Below are 12937 nucleotides of genomic sequence, written 5' to 3'. Positions count from 1 at the left end.
AGCACAGAGCTGATCTCCCTGTGTTATGCGGCTGCTTCCCACTAGCTATCTATTTTACGTTTGGTAGTGTATATATGTCTATGCCACTCTCTCACTTCGTCCCAGGTTACCCTTCCCCCTTCCCATGTCCTCAAGTCCATTCTCTATGTCTGTGTCTTTATTCCTGTCCTGGCCTTAGGTTCTTCAGAACCATTTTTTTCTTTTTTTTTTTAGATTCCATATATACATGCTAGTATACGGTATTTGTTTTACTCTTTCTGACTTACTTCACTCTGTATGACACACTCTAGGTCCATCCACCTCACTACAAATAACTCAATTATATTTCTTTTTATGGCTCAGTAATATTCCATTGTATATATGTGCCACATCTTCTTTATCCATTCATCTGTTGATGGACACTTAGGTTGCTTCCATGTCCTGGCTATTGTAAATAGTGCTGCAATGAACACTGTGGTACATGACTCTTTTTGAGGGATATTTTCTTACATAGCCACAATACAGTTGTCAATGTAAATAAATTTAATACTGATGCAATACTTTAATCTACTTTCTATATTCCAGTTTTGTCAATTGACCCAATGATGTCCTTTTTAATATCCTTTTTCCCCTTCCAGTACAGGGTCAAGTCTAAGATCAAATATCTATTTGTCATGACTCTTTAATCTTCTCCAATCTGGAAGAGTTCCACAGTCCTTCATGACACTGACATATTTAAAGGATACAAGCCCTTTTTTTGAATAGAATGCTCCTCGTTTGGGGTTTGTTGGGTATTTCCAAATGACCATGTTCAGGCAGTTGTCCTCGTAGGAGTCCTACATAAGTGATGCTGAGGACCTTTCAAAGTATCACATCCCGAGGCACATCATGTCCATTTTGTCCCCTTTGGTGGTGCTAGTTTTGATCAGCTGGTCAAGGTTTTGTCCAATTTCTCTACCATATTTTTACTATGTTTTCCTGTATATTTAATAGGCAATTTGTAGAAAGACAGTTTGACTATGCAAACATAATGCTTCTCATCTGAAGTTTCCCCCTAGATTTAGCATCCGTTGACATTTCTTGCCTGAACTCACCTTTCCCACGATTGTGAAATGGTAATTTTACAAACCGAATGCCCTCTCTGTGTTTACCATTTGGCACTCAGTCTTCCACTGAGGGCTGGAACAAGAGCCCTTCCTACTCCCATTTACTAATCTATTTATTATCAGTTCTTCCTCCTGGGTTTTAATTTTTTCTGTGGCTTACAATTCATTACTGTCCCACAGTTGGCCTGTGAGATTCCCTTCAAGTTATTTCCCGTATCTTTGTAACATCCTCCTATCAGATTTTCTGAGCATGTTCTTACTTTCTGGCATAAGAAGACTCAGAAGATTGAGATCTGATCATCTGAATCATGCAATGTCATACATGTAATGTAAAATATAATCATTTTGTTCATTTGCGGGACCATCATCTAGGGATGAAAATTATTAAAGAGCTGCCTACACTTAGCCACCCCAAGACAGAATATCATCTAAGAAATCTACAGTTGATACATCAAACCTACAGCAACTGACAGAAAAATTCAGGCATGCATCATAGAATAATGAAGTATTTTAATAAATCATTGCTTTGTAAACGTTAAAAGTTTTTACTTGGTGACCCAGTTTCAATGGCATATCGCGTATTTTTAAACAATCTTCAGAGAAGTAAATAAACAAAGCTTTGAATATAGTCTCTCTAGAAAGGGTACTCAACTAGTGGTTCTCAACATAGAAAAGTGTTCATTTTATTTATTATTCTTTTAGGGTTATTAGGATACTTTAAACAAGGTATTTGAGATTTCTCCAGAACTTTTGCTCTAGATGTTTCTTTTTACATTTCTATAATTCAACATGCTATCAATATTTCACGTAAATTGTCACATTCTTCCACCTGTGCCTTTTTATTGCACGCTCATGTTTCTCCTCTCCTTACATATTTTCCTGTCAACTTTGGCTACAGGAAAAAGAAATCAAAGTTAAAGAGATACATGTCAGAGGTCTTATTTAATGAAAATGTCCCTTGTGAATGGTATTTAGAATCAGTTCTTCAGAGAGAAGCATTTTCTTTGTGTGTGTTATTCCTTTTGACTCAGTTCATAGTACCTTGAGTGATTTTCTAACTGCAACAAGGTGAACACACATGCCATAATATGCTCTATTAAAAAGCAGTTAAATGGGGTAAGAAAAATTAATTCAGCAAGTATTTATAGAGTGCGCACTTGGCACCATGATAATTTAGAGGCATCCAAAAAGTTCTATAATATTCATTCCCATGAAAAGCTTAAGACTTTGAGGAAATAAGACAATCACAAGAAATACCAGATAATAGTACCACTGAGAGACACTGGATTAGTTAAAGTAAGACTACTACTTTGATAGGGCTGTGCTTGAAAATCATTCTCCACTGTTTATCTGTTGGTGGAGGTGTGCCCACTGCAAGGGATCTCATCTGCTGGCTGCTGGCCCCCATCTGTTGGGGTTCAAGTGGATGGCGGGGTAAGATAGCCTCAGTTTCAAGATCTTGAGGACTTTTGGATAGTTACAGTAGTAGGAAGTTGGAAATATAAGATTTGAGCCATCTCTTTGATCTTGCCTCTCTCTAGCTACCAGCACATTTATTGAACCCTGGGGGAGAAGGTGGTGAAAAACTAGAAATTATTTTGACCCTTACATAGTTTTCAATGTGACAGGTGAGATATGCATTAAACAACTAATTTCACAGATAATCATTTAATTATAACTTTTATAAGAAAAGAATAAAATACGCATTTATTTACGATAGCATAATTTATAAAATTGTTACAGCATGATGATTAAAAAGTAAAATGAAAAGGAGATAAAAATGTACCTGGCTGTATTACGTGATATAAGGTTTTTTTAAAATTTTTTATTGGAGTATAGTTGCTTTACAATGTTGTGTTAGTTTCTGCTGTACAGCAAAATGAATCAGCCACATGTATACATAGATCCCCTCCTTTGTGGATTTCCTTTCCATTTAGGTCACCACAGAGCATTGGGTAGAGTTCCCTGTGCTATACACTAGGTTCTCATTAGTTACCTATTTTATATATAGTAGTGTATATATGTCAATGTCAGTCTCCCAGTTCATCCCACCACCACACTTTGGTGTCCATATGTTTTTTTTTCTCTACGTCTGCATTTCTATTTCTGCTTTGCACATAGGTTCATTTAATTATAATTGTGATGATGGCAAACAGTTTCGTTTTTCTGAAAGTCCATGGAAGGTATCAGATCCTCTCCTCCTGGGCAGAGACACGAAGTCTGCTGCCAGCAAATCTTCAGAGACCTTACATTTATGCAACTGCAAAATGAATGGGCAGTGGCATTTTGGGTTTAGAAAAGGCCTTTTTGGTGGAGGAGGGGCATCTCTTGCAAACTGCTCCTTTTGTTGATGTGATGAGTTCTGAGAAAACACACATCATCTTCTATAACATTATCTTTAGGTTCTCACTGTATCTTTAGCATGTTGAACAATAGTACATCTGGGAAGATTTCACAATTACAGAAAATTTTTGCTGCTCAGGACACAATTTCTGCTGCAGTCATAGGGCACATTAAAAAATTAATTAATAATCCATTAAAGTATGATGCTGGGGCAATTAGTTTAATATTTGATGTGCCTCATATCCTCTAGTTTATTTGTATTAAAAAAAATTCAGTTGAAATTTTAGTCTTCTTTTAGTGTATTAAGTTTTCACCACAATTTTTTTAGGGTGTATTGGTTACAATTCTTGTTTTGTTTCTATGATTGTGCCATGATGGTATCATGATGGTTGTCTAATTGTGATAGAGATACAGTTTTTTTGGTGTACAATAAATAAATAGGAAAAATTTCACATGCTGAAATAAATATGTTTTCCCCATTTTTCTTGAAACATGAAAATGCTTGGTTTATCTTTAATTCCCCCACATCTGAGACAAACATATGTAAAGAAATAGTTTATTTTTCTTTTGACTCCTTGAAAGAAAAATTACCAGTGCATCACATTGATAAATGGCAACTGCCATTTGGCCTTGAGTCAGGGAGGCAATAGGGAATAGTAGGGACTGGGGCTTGCATGGAAGGGGCATGCTGGGTGCAAGGGAGCAGCTGCTACTCAGCTTCAGCCCATTGTTGCCATTTGGGAATGTGGGCCCTTTGCTGGAAGAGCTTCCACATTTTCAAGAGAAGTTGTAACTCCAAATTTTCATGTGAAATCTACTGGCATTTAAAGGTCAATCTTAAATAGACACCATTTGGGCCAAACAAAATGTATCTGCCGGCTGAGTTTGACCTGTAAGCTACCACAGACAGGGGCTTTAGAGTGAGTGGGAAAGAAGGGCACAGGCCCCTGAGGTCCCAGGGCTGCAGGCTGCTTTGGAGAACGATAGCTGTGCAAGTGAAGCTGAACCAAAGCTGGGTGCAGCTAAAGTCTGACCAGGTACTGGGGCAGCAGGATGGGCAGCAAGCTGTTTGGGCACCGCCCCGTGTACACATGCTGAGAGCAAGTGGGACAGTGGTGGGCCACCTGGACTCTGGTCTGCGCTTCGCTTGGCTGCAACACTGCTTGGTTTGACTGCCCTACAGGGTGCCTGGATCATTCAGGGGGAGACCCTGAGAAGGACACAGTAGACTTCCTTCTTAATGGTGCTGGTGGGTTCTGGGGCAGTTAATTGGAGAGAGAGAGTTAATTGGAGAGAGAGCGACAAGAGAGAACTGAGCGACAAGAGAGAAGCAAAGGTTACAGGTGATGCGAAGAGGCCAGAAGGCTTAACAGGAGGGTATGACCTGCTCGAGGGTCAGGGAAGCCTCCACGTGAAAATCAGTTGAAGCCGAGATCTGAAAGGTGGGTAGCAGTGAACCAGGCAAAGGGTGGGAAAAGAGACCTCCAGGGGGAGGGGCGAGCCCGAGAGCTGGCCCTGAGGTGAGAAGGCCCGTCGTGCATTGAAGGAAACCGAAACTATGCAGAAAGGAAGCGTGGTCCTTACGAAGCTGGAGCCATGATGTGACAGTAAGGTTGTAATGTTGTGCTGCAATGGTGTTGACCTTTAGTCCTAAGCCTAATGTTAAACAGGAGCATGGCATGATCAGATTAGTATTTTTTTTAAAGTAGATTTTATGTTGAAATATAACATATGTAGAGAAAAGAGTATGAATCCTAAGTGTGGAGTTTAATGAACGTTTACAAAGTGAACACCCCCATATAACCAGTACCCAGAATTCCCTGTTCCGGTCATTGTCTCCCCCTTCCCCGCACCCCCAGGGTTACCAGTATCTTTTTTTTTTTTTTGAAATAAAAATCCACAATTTTTATTATTATTGGGGTATAGTGTTTTACAAAGTTGTGTTAGTTTCTACTGTACAGCAAAGTGCAGTAGAGTTCCCTGCGCTATACAGCAGGTTCTGATTAGTTATCTATTTTATACATATTAGTGTATATATGTCAATCCCACCCCACCATTCCCCTATTGGTGCCCACACGTTTGATCTCTACGTCTGTGTCTCTATTTCTGTCTTGCAAACAGGTTCATCTGTACCACTTTTCTAGATTCTACATATATGTGTTAATAGACAATATTTGTTTTTCTGTTTCTGACTTACTTCACTCTGTATGACAGTCTCTAGGCCCATCCATGTCTCTACAAATGACCCAATTTCATTCCTTTTTATGGCTGAGGAATATTCCATTGTATATATATACCACATCTTCTTTATCGATTTGTCTTTAAATGGGCATTTAGGTTGCTTCTATGACCTGGCTACTATAAATAGTGCTGCAATGAACACTGAGGTGAAAAAAAGAAAATTACAGACCGATATCACTGACGAATATAAACACAAAAACCCTCAACAAAATACATCTCAGTAGATGCAGAAAAAGCTTTTGACAAAATTCAACAACCATTTATGATTAAAAACTCTCCAGAAGGTGGGCATAGAGGGAACTTACTTCAACATAAGAAAGCCATATGTGACAAACCCACAGCAAACATCATTCTCAATGGTGAAAAACTGCATTTCCTCTAAGATCAGGAACAAAACAAAGATGTCCACACTCACCACTATTATTCAACATAGTTTCGGAAGTCCTAGCCATGGCAATCAGAGAAGAAAAAGAAATAAAAGCAATACAAATTGGAAAAGAAGAAGTAAAACTGTCACTCTTTGCAGATGACATGACATTATACATAGATAATCCTAAAGATGCCACCAGAAAACTACTAGAGCTAATCAATGAATTTGGTAAAGTTGCAGGATGCCAGTACCTTGACTTCCAACATCGCAAATGCGTTTTGCCTAAAGGACCTAAATAGACATCTTTCTGAAGAAGACAGTGGCTTCTTCATCAAAAGTGCTCAGCTACACTGATCATCAGGAAAACTCAAATCAAAACCACAATGAGCTATCACCTCACACCTGTTAGAATGGCTGTCATCAAAAGCACAAGAGATAAGTGCTGGTGAGGATGTGGAATAAAGGGAACCCTCCTACACTGTTGGTGGGAATGCAAATGGTGCAGCCACTATGGAAAAGAGTATGAGGTTCCTCCAAAAATTAAAAACAGAACTACCATGTAATCCAGCAATTTCACTCCTGGGAATATATCTAAAAGAAATGAAAACAGGATCTCAAAGAGATATATGCACTTCCATGCATATTGCTTCATTTAATTCAAAATAGCCAAGATATGGCAACAACCTAAGTGCCCATCAACGGATGAATGGATAAAGAAGATGTGGTATATATGGAAATCCTGCCATTTGTGATAGCATGGATGGAACTTGAGGGCACTATGCAAAGTGAAATTAGTCAGACAGAGAAAGGCAAATGCTGTATGATCTCATTAAAGGTGGAATCTTTTTTTAAAAAAAGTCAAACTCATAGAAACAGAGAGTAGAATGGTGGTTACCAGGGGCTTAGGGGAGGGGGAGATGGAGAGACACAGGTTAAAGAGTACAAGTCTTCAGTTTTAAGATGAATAAGTTTTAGGGATCTAATGTACAGCATGATGACTGTAGTTATTAATACTGTATTATATACTTGAAACTTCCTAGGAGAATAGATCTTAAGTGTCCTTACCACACACACACACACACACACACAGGGTAACTCTGTGAAGTGAGGTGATAGATGTGTAAACTGACCTGATTGCGATAATCATTTCACAAAGTATACACATATAAAATCATTGTATTATACACTTTAAATATATATAATTTTATTTGTCAACTAGACCTCAATAAAGCTGGAGAAAAAGAACCCCTTGGCTTTGCTTAGAATGCGGGCCTCTCACTGTTGTGGCCTCTCCCATCGCGGAGCACAGGCTCCAGACGTGCAGGCTCAGCGGCCATGGCTCACGGGCCCAGCCGCTCCGCGGCATGTGGGATCTTCCCGGACCGGGGCATGAACCCGTGTCCCCTGCATCGGCAGGTGGACTCTCAACCACTGCGCCACCAGGGAAGCCTGGCTTTGCCTAGTTTTGAACTTGATATATATGGCATTATAAATAGGTACTTCTTTGTGTCTGATTTACTTCCCTCAACAGCATGTTTTTTTCTTCACTCAACATTCATGCCGCGGCACCTAGGTGTAGTGCATTCTACTTACCTTGCCATGCAGAATTTCAGTGTTACCCTTTCTACCGTTATAGACGTTTGGATTGTGTATAGTTTGATATTATTATAAATAATGCTACAAGGAATATTCTTGTACATGTCTTTTGGTAAATACAGTATATGTGTGGATTTCTGTTGATTGTAGCTAATGTTTTAAAAACACCATCATAACTTCTGTGGTAGAATGAAATGGAGGGAAGGAAAAAGAAGAGGTGGAGAGAAGTGGAGAGTCTACTGCAGTAGCCCAGGTACTGCGGTGGTGGTGGCTTGGACTAAGGTATTGTTAGTGAAGATGGCAAATTGATGGATCCTAGAGCTTTTAGAAGCATTGCCACAACTTAGGTACTGACTGGGTATAGCAGATGAAAGAAAGGCAAATGTCAGCAGTACCTCCAAGATTTCTGACTTGGTTAATGTGGAAATTGGTGTTTAATTCATCATTAAATCATTCTGCTTTTACTAACTTGGAAGCCATTTGTGGAAGTGTATGAGTTATCACTGCTTGAGTTCATAATTGCTTGAATTGAAGAAAGTATGATTTTAGAAAGTCAGCTAAAACAAGGTATAGTTATTTGCATACAGTTTTTACAAGAACCTGACCACTGTAATCTTAAGCTTACAAAACTGATATATATATTCTCCCTAAAGTGGTTTTAAATGTACTCATTAGCAATATTCCAATTAAAAAAGTGTTCACATTTAAAAACATGTAGATGAGTAGGGAGGAGATTTCTATTCCTAAGAGAATTCAAACATTTTTCACTTTTGTCATGGCTTGATAGAGATTGGAATTATATCACCCGATGGCTAGACGTTGTGTAAAACGAATTGTTTTCAATTCAATTTCTTATAGACCAACGCCTTTGTCCCCTCAATTGCTCTTGCAATAGCTACCTTATTGGCAGTCTTAGCAACTGGGGCTGAAGCTGAAAGAACAGAAACTCAACCATTGATTTATCCCTGAGCGTGGATTTGGATACAGGTTGAGAAGCTTAAGCGGAAAGTGGTATGGGAACTTCTACTACTCCAACAGTTGAAACAAGAATTTTGTTTTCACAGCATCAAACTACACCTGGTACCTCACTGAAATTCAGGTTAATAAGAAATGATATGTGTTGCAAAGATTCTTAAGTCCCATTTAATTGTGGTTAACTTTTCTCTCTCTTTTGTCTTTTTAAATTACAGTACATTGTATATGGAACAGGAAATACCTAAGTTAACAGACAGCTGTAACCTTTCTTTTAGGTCTCAATAGTTTAACTCCTTTAGTATAATATTACCAGTGAAAAGAATTCTAATTTTCCTCATCTTTAAGTCCTGCAGCTGGCTGTGGTTTAATTTCATGGCACATGTTTTTATTCTATTCATTTGTATTCTGGCTTATCTGTGACACATCACTTCGGGTCCTCACTTCGCCCCTGAGATGCCTCCGTATTTCCCTGTGTTTCTTTTCACTTACATGACTCATAGGGCAGAGAACTGGGTGCCAAGGGAGACATGAGCTATGGAAAACATGATCTTTGCCGTCATGTTCTCCAGTTTTAAATATCCTTCGTATTGAAAGTCAGAATAGTTGTTGTTGTTGTTGCTGTTGTTTTGAGAACATTTATTGTCTTCATTTTTAAAAAGGCTGATCAAATGTGCAAGATGCAGCTGTCATGTGTGTGATCAGGGTTGACTCCACTGTAGGGCAATGCAGTAGAGAGAGGGTTAGCACACAAGTCAAAAGACCTAAGCTGTAATTCCGGGCACATGGCTTTCTAACCACCTCCTCTTTTGACAGGTCTAGAGATGCTTTAGGCTTTGTTTTTCTCATCTATAAAATCAGGATAGTAACATCTGTTCTAGTGACCTGATGGTGTTGTTGTGGACATCAAATGAGACCCTGAGAAATGCTTGAAAAATTGAAACGTGCTATAGGAACGTACCATGAAATTGATATTTTATAATGATCAGTTGTATCTGCTAAGTTGTTGTTTTGACTGCTTGCAACAGAGACCCAAGTTAACAGCACCTTGAAAAAGATTGACGTCTATGTCTCTCTCATGGAACCGTATGATCTGCAGTCATAGGAGCATCAGTGACCTTTTATCTTGTTGCTCTGCCATCCGTAGGCTTCTGTCCTCATCTGCAAGGTCCAAGGTGGTTCATCACTTTGTCTACATTCTGACCAGGAGTGCGAATGAAGCAAGAGGAATGGAAGGGCACATCCTTTCTCTTTAAAAGTCACACAACACTTCCTCTCATATACCATTCACAGTGCAAAGCCATGGGCCACACCTGGCTACGGGGGACGCTGGGAAGAGTGGTCTTCATTCTGGCAGTCACCCACCCAGCTGAAAAGTATAGGCACTTTTGAGACAGGCAGGGACCTGGGACCCTTTGCTGCAGTGCTGGCACCAGGACACACCTCTCCTCGAGCCACAAAATACAAAGAAACTCTACGGGACTAAAAATAACTGCATGCATGCGCAGTTGGGACAAATTCCGGACAACAAAATACAAAAAGACCAAAAACACCAACTGCCGCTTTTGAAGAGCCTGGAGCAAAAGCAGGGGGTTGGGAGGAAATGCAGGGTACTGCGCATGCCCCCTGCACACACCACCACCTAAGGGGTGGGCAGAGCACCTAAGCTACCCCTCCAGCCAGACCCCTGGACACACCCCTCCCCTCACCCTGTATAAGGAATAAGCTCGCCCCCCCACTCAGGGAGCAGGCAAGCAAGGGAACCTGTTGTTTGTTCTCACTCCCCTCTGCTGCAGCAGGGGCCCCGATAAGGCCTTGCCTGAATCTCTTGTCTGGCCTCTGATGGGTTTCTACTGATTAAGGAGGACAAGAACCCTGGTCGGTAACGCTTTCACCAAACAAGATGGGGTAAAGAGATATTGGGATACATTTCTAAATCTCTGCCTCATGAATTGAGAAGGATAATAGGACTGAACTTTAAAAGAACAACCCTGTCGCATATATAATTTCTAATTTTCTAGTAGCTTCATTGCAAAGTAGAAAAGAACCAGGTGAAGTTAATTTTAATGATGTATTTTATTTAACCCAGTATATCCTAAAGATAACCTTTTCAATATGGAATAAATACAAAAATTATTAATACGATATTTTACATGTTTTGGGGTACTAAGTCTTCACAATCAAGTGTGTAATTTCTAGCTACATCACATCTCAATTTGGACTAGCCACACTTTAAGCACTCAAGAACCACCTGTGCCCAGTGGCTACTGTATTGGACGCAGCAGCTCTAGAAAGAAGTAGACAAATGTTAGCGTGAAGAATTAACCTTCTGCATCATGTCCTGCTGATTTTATATTTTATGCAATACTCTGTGTATTGATTCATTCAACAAATATTTTCTAAGTATCCACTATATTCCAGGCGCAGTACTAGGCACTGGTGACACAGCAGTGAACAAAACTAACAACATCCCTGTGCTAATGGAGCATACATCCTGGTGGGGGAGACTCAGGCAATAAACAAAGAAACAAGTAAATAGTGTGTCAGATAGCAAAACATGAAGAATAATATGGAGAAGAACAAAGTAGAATAACGTATTACGTGAAAGAAGAGCCATGGATATCTGGAAGAAAATTGTTCCAAGCAGCAGGAACAGTGAGTGCAAAGGCCCAGAGGCAGAGAGTGCTTGGCAATATTTAAGGAATGCTAAGAAGGCAGTGTGGATTGCGCATTGCCTGTTCTTTTTGTTTGTTATAATATTTGTCAGTAAGACAAACTCTGTTTGCTGGGGCATTGAGAAAGTATATTTGCCTAATTTGTGTTGTTGTATGAAGCACTCTTATTTGTGAAAAGAAAGAAAAAGATAGGTAAAGTGAGACTGCTTGGGCTAATTCATTGCTGATCAGGCACAATTACTTGAGTTCTAAATGCTCGCAGTTTTTTCAAAATATTTTTAAATGAGATATACAATGTACGTAACATGAGACCAATATGGTAGGAAATTGTTGCTATTTTGCTTTGACAAAATGTTGGTTTGCTTCATTCATTCAGTCCCTTAGTCCCTTGACTAAGGATGAGTAAGTACATCCTGTGTCCTTTATCTCATCTTATGATGCTGTTCCAAGCAGTGTAAGGATCATTAGGAAGGCAAAGATGAGTAAGGCTCTCCTGCCCTTAAGAAGCGGATGGAAGAGACGGAAATATAGAGAATTATTAAACAACGTAAAAGAAGAGTCATAGAGATATAAGCAGGGAATTAAAGGTGAGACAGAATCCATGAAGGCTTCTTGGAGGAAATATCAGTTTTCCTCTACAAGGATAACTGAAGATTAATCTTGAAACTACAAAAGAAAAGGCCATTTCAGAGAGAAAGGGAGCATCACCTTTTGAATCCTCCTATTTTAGATTCAGGAGAAAAGAAATTGCTGAGCACTGGGTATATGCACAGAGAAGTAATGTATGACTTCCATCAGTATTGGAATCACATAGGAATTTATAATACCATCGAAAAAATGGAGTCAGAGAGTCACTATTCGGAGGTTATATGTTCTGAGATGTGTATTTTATTATTTTTCCTTTGTACACCTTATGTATAAAATAGAGCTTTCTAGATGGTTCCAGATACATTTTGCTAATAATAGTAAACATTTATTGAGTGCTTACTATATGCAGGGTCTGTTCTGAGTACTTTATAAGCATTAACCAATTTAATCCTCACACCAGCCTATGATATACTCATAGATACTACATGAGACACAAAGACAGCAATATGGCTTGTTCAAGGTCATCCATGAAGCAGAAAATCCAGAACCAAGGCAGAATTTTACTTCTGACTCCCACTGACAGTCTTTATTAAAGTTTCAATGAAGAATAGAACATGAATCTAAAAGCATGAAAACATTGAGTTTTAAGATCTCCCTGTGTGATCATTTTGCCATTCATCTTTTCTGACAATGATAAATGAATGGTTAAAGCTTGATTGGGAAGGAAGTCTTGTATTGGAAAAAAACGGAAGAGAAAATCCATTCAAACTAAACTTAGGTAGCATTTGAGGAGCGAAGAGAGCTGTCTCTTCGCACAAAACTCCTCAAACCGCCTGTCACAGCAAACCTCCAAAAGCAACGTGTCAGGAGGGGCAGAGGGGACACGTCAAACCTGTAGTCACTCTAACTCCTTTACCAAATAAGAAATGGATTTTGAGAGCACATCAGATGCTTGTCAAAATAGCAGCCCAGGAGAGAGCTTGCCAAGAAGGCACTTGACAGACTGCATGCTGGGAGTGCACAGGGACCAGACGTTGTCACGCGCCAGCATGCAGACAATTACAACA

The sequence above is a fragment of the Orcinus orca genome, chromosome 1 (genome assembly GCF_937001465.1).
Source record: "Orcinus orca chromosome 1, mOrcOrc1.1, whole genome shotgun sequence".
Taxonomy (NCBI): domain Eukaryota; kingdom Metazoa; phylum Chordata; class Mammalia; order Artiodactyla; family Delphinidae; genus Orcinus; species Orcinus orca.
This window is presented reverse-complemented; position numbering follows the sequence as displayed.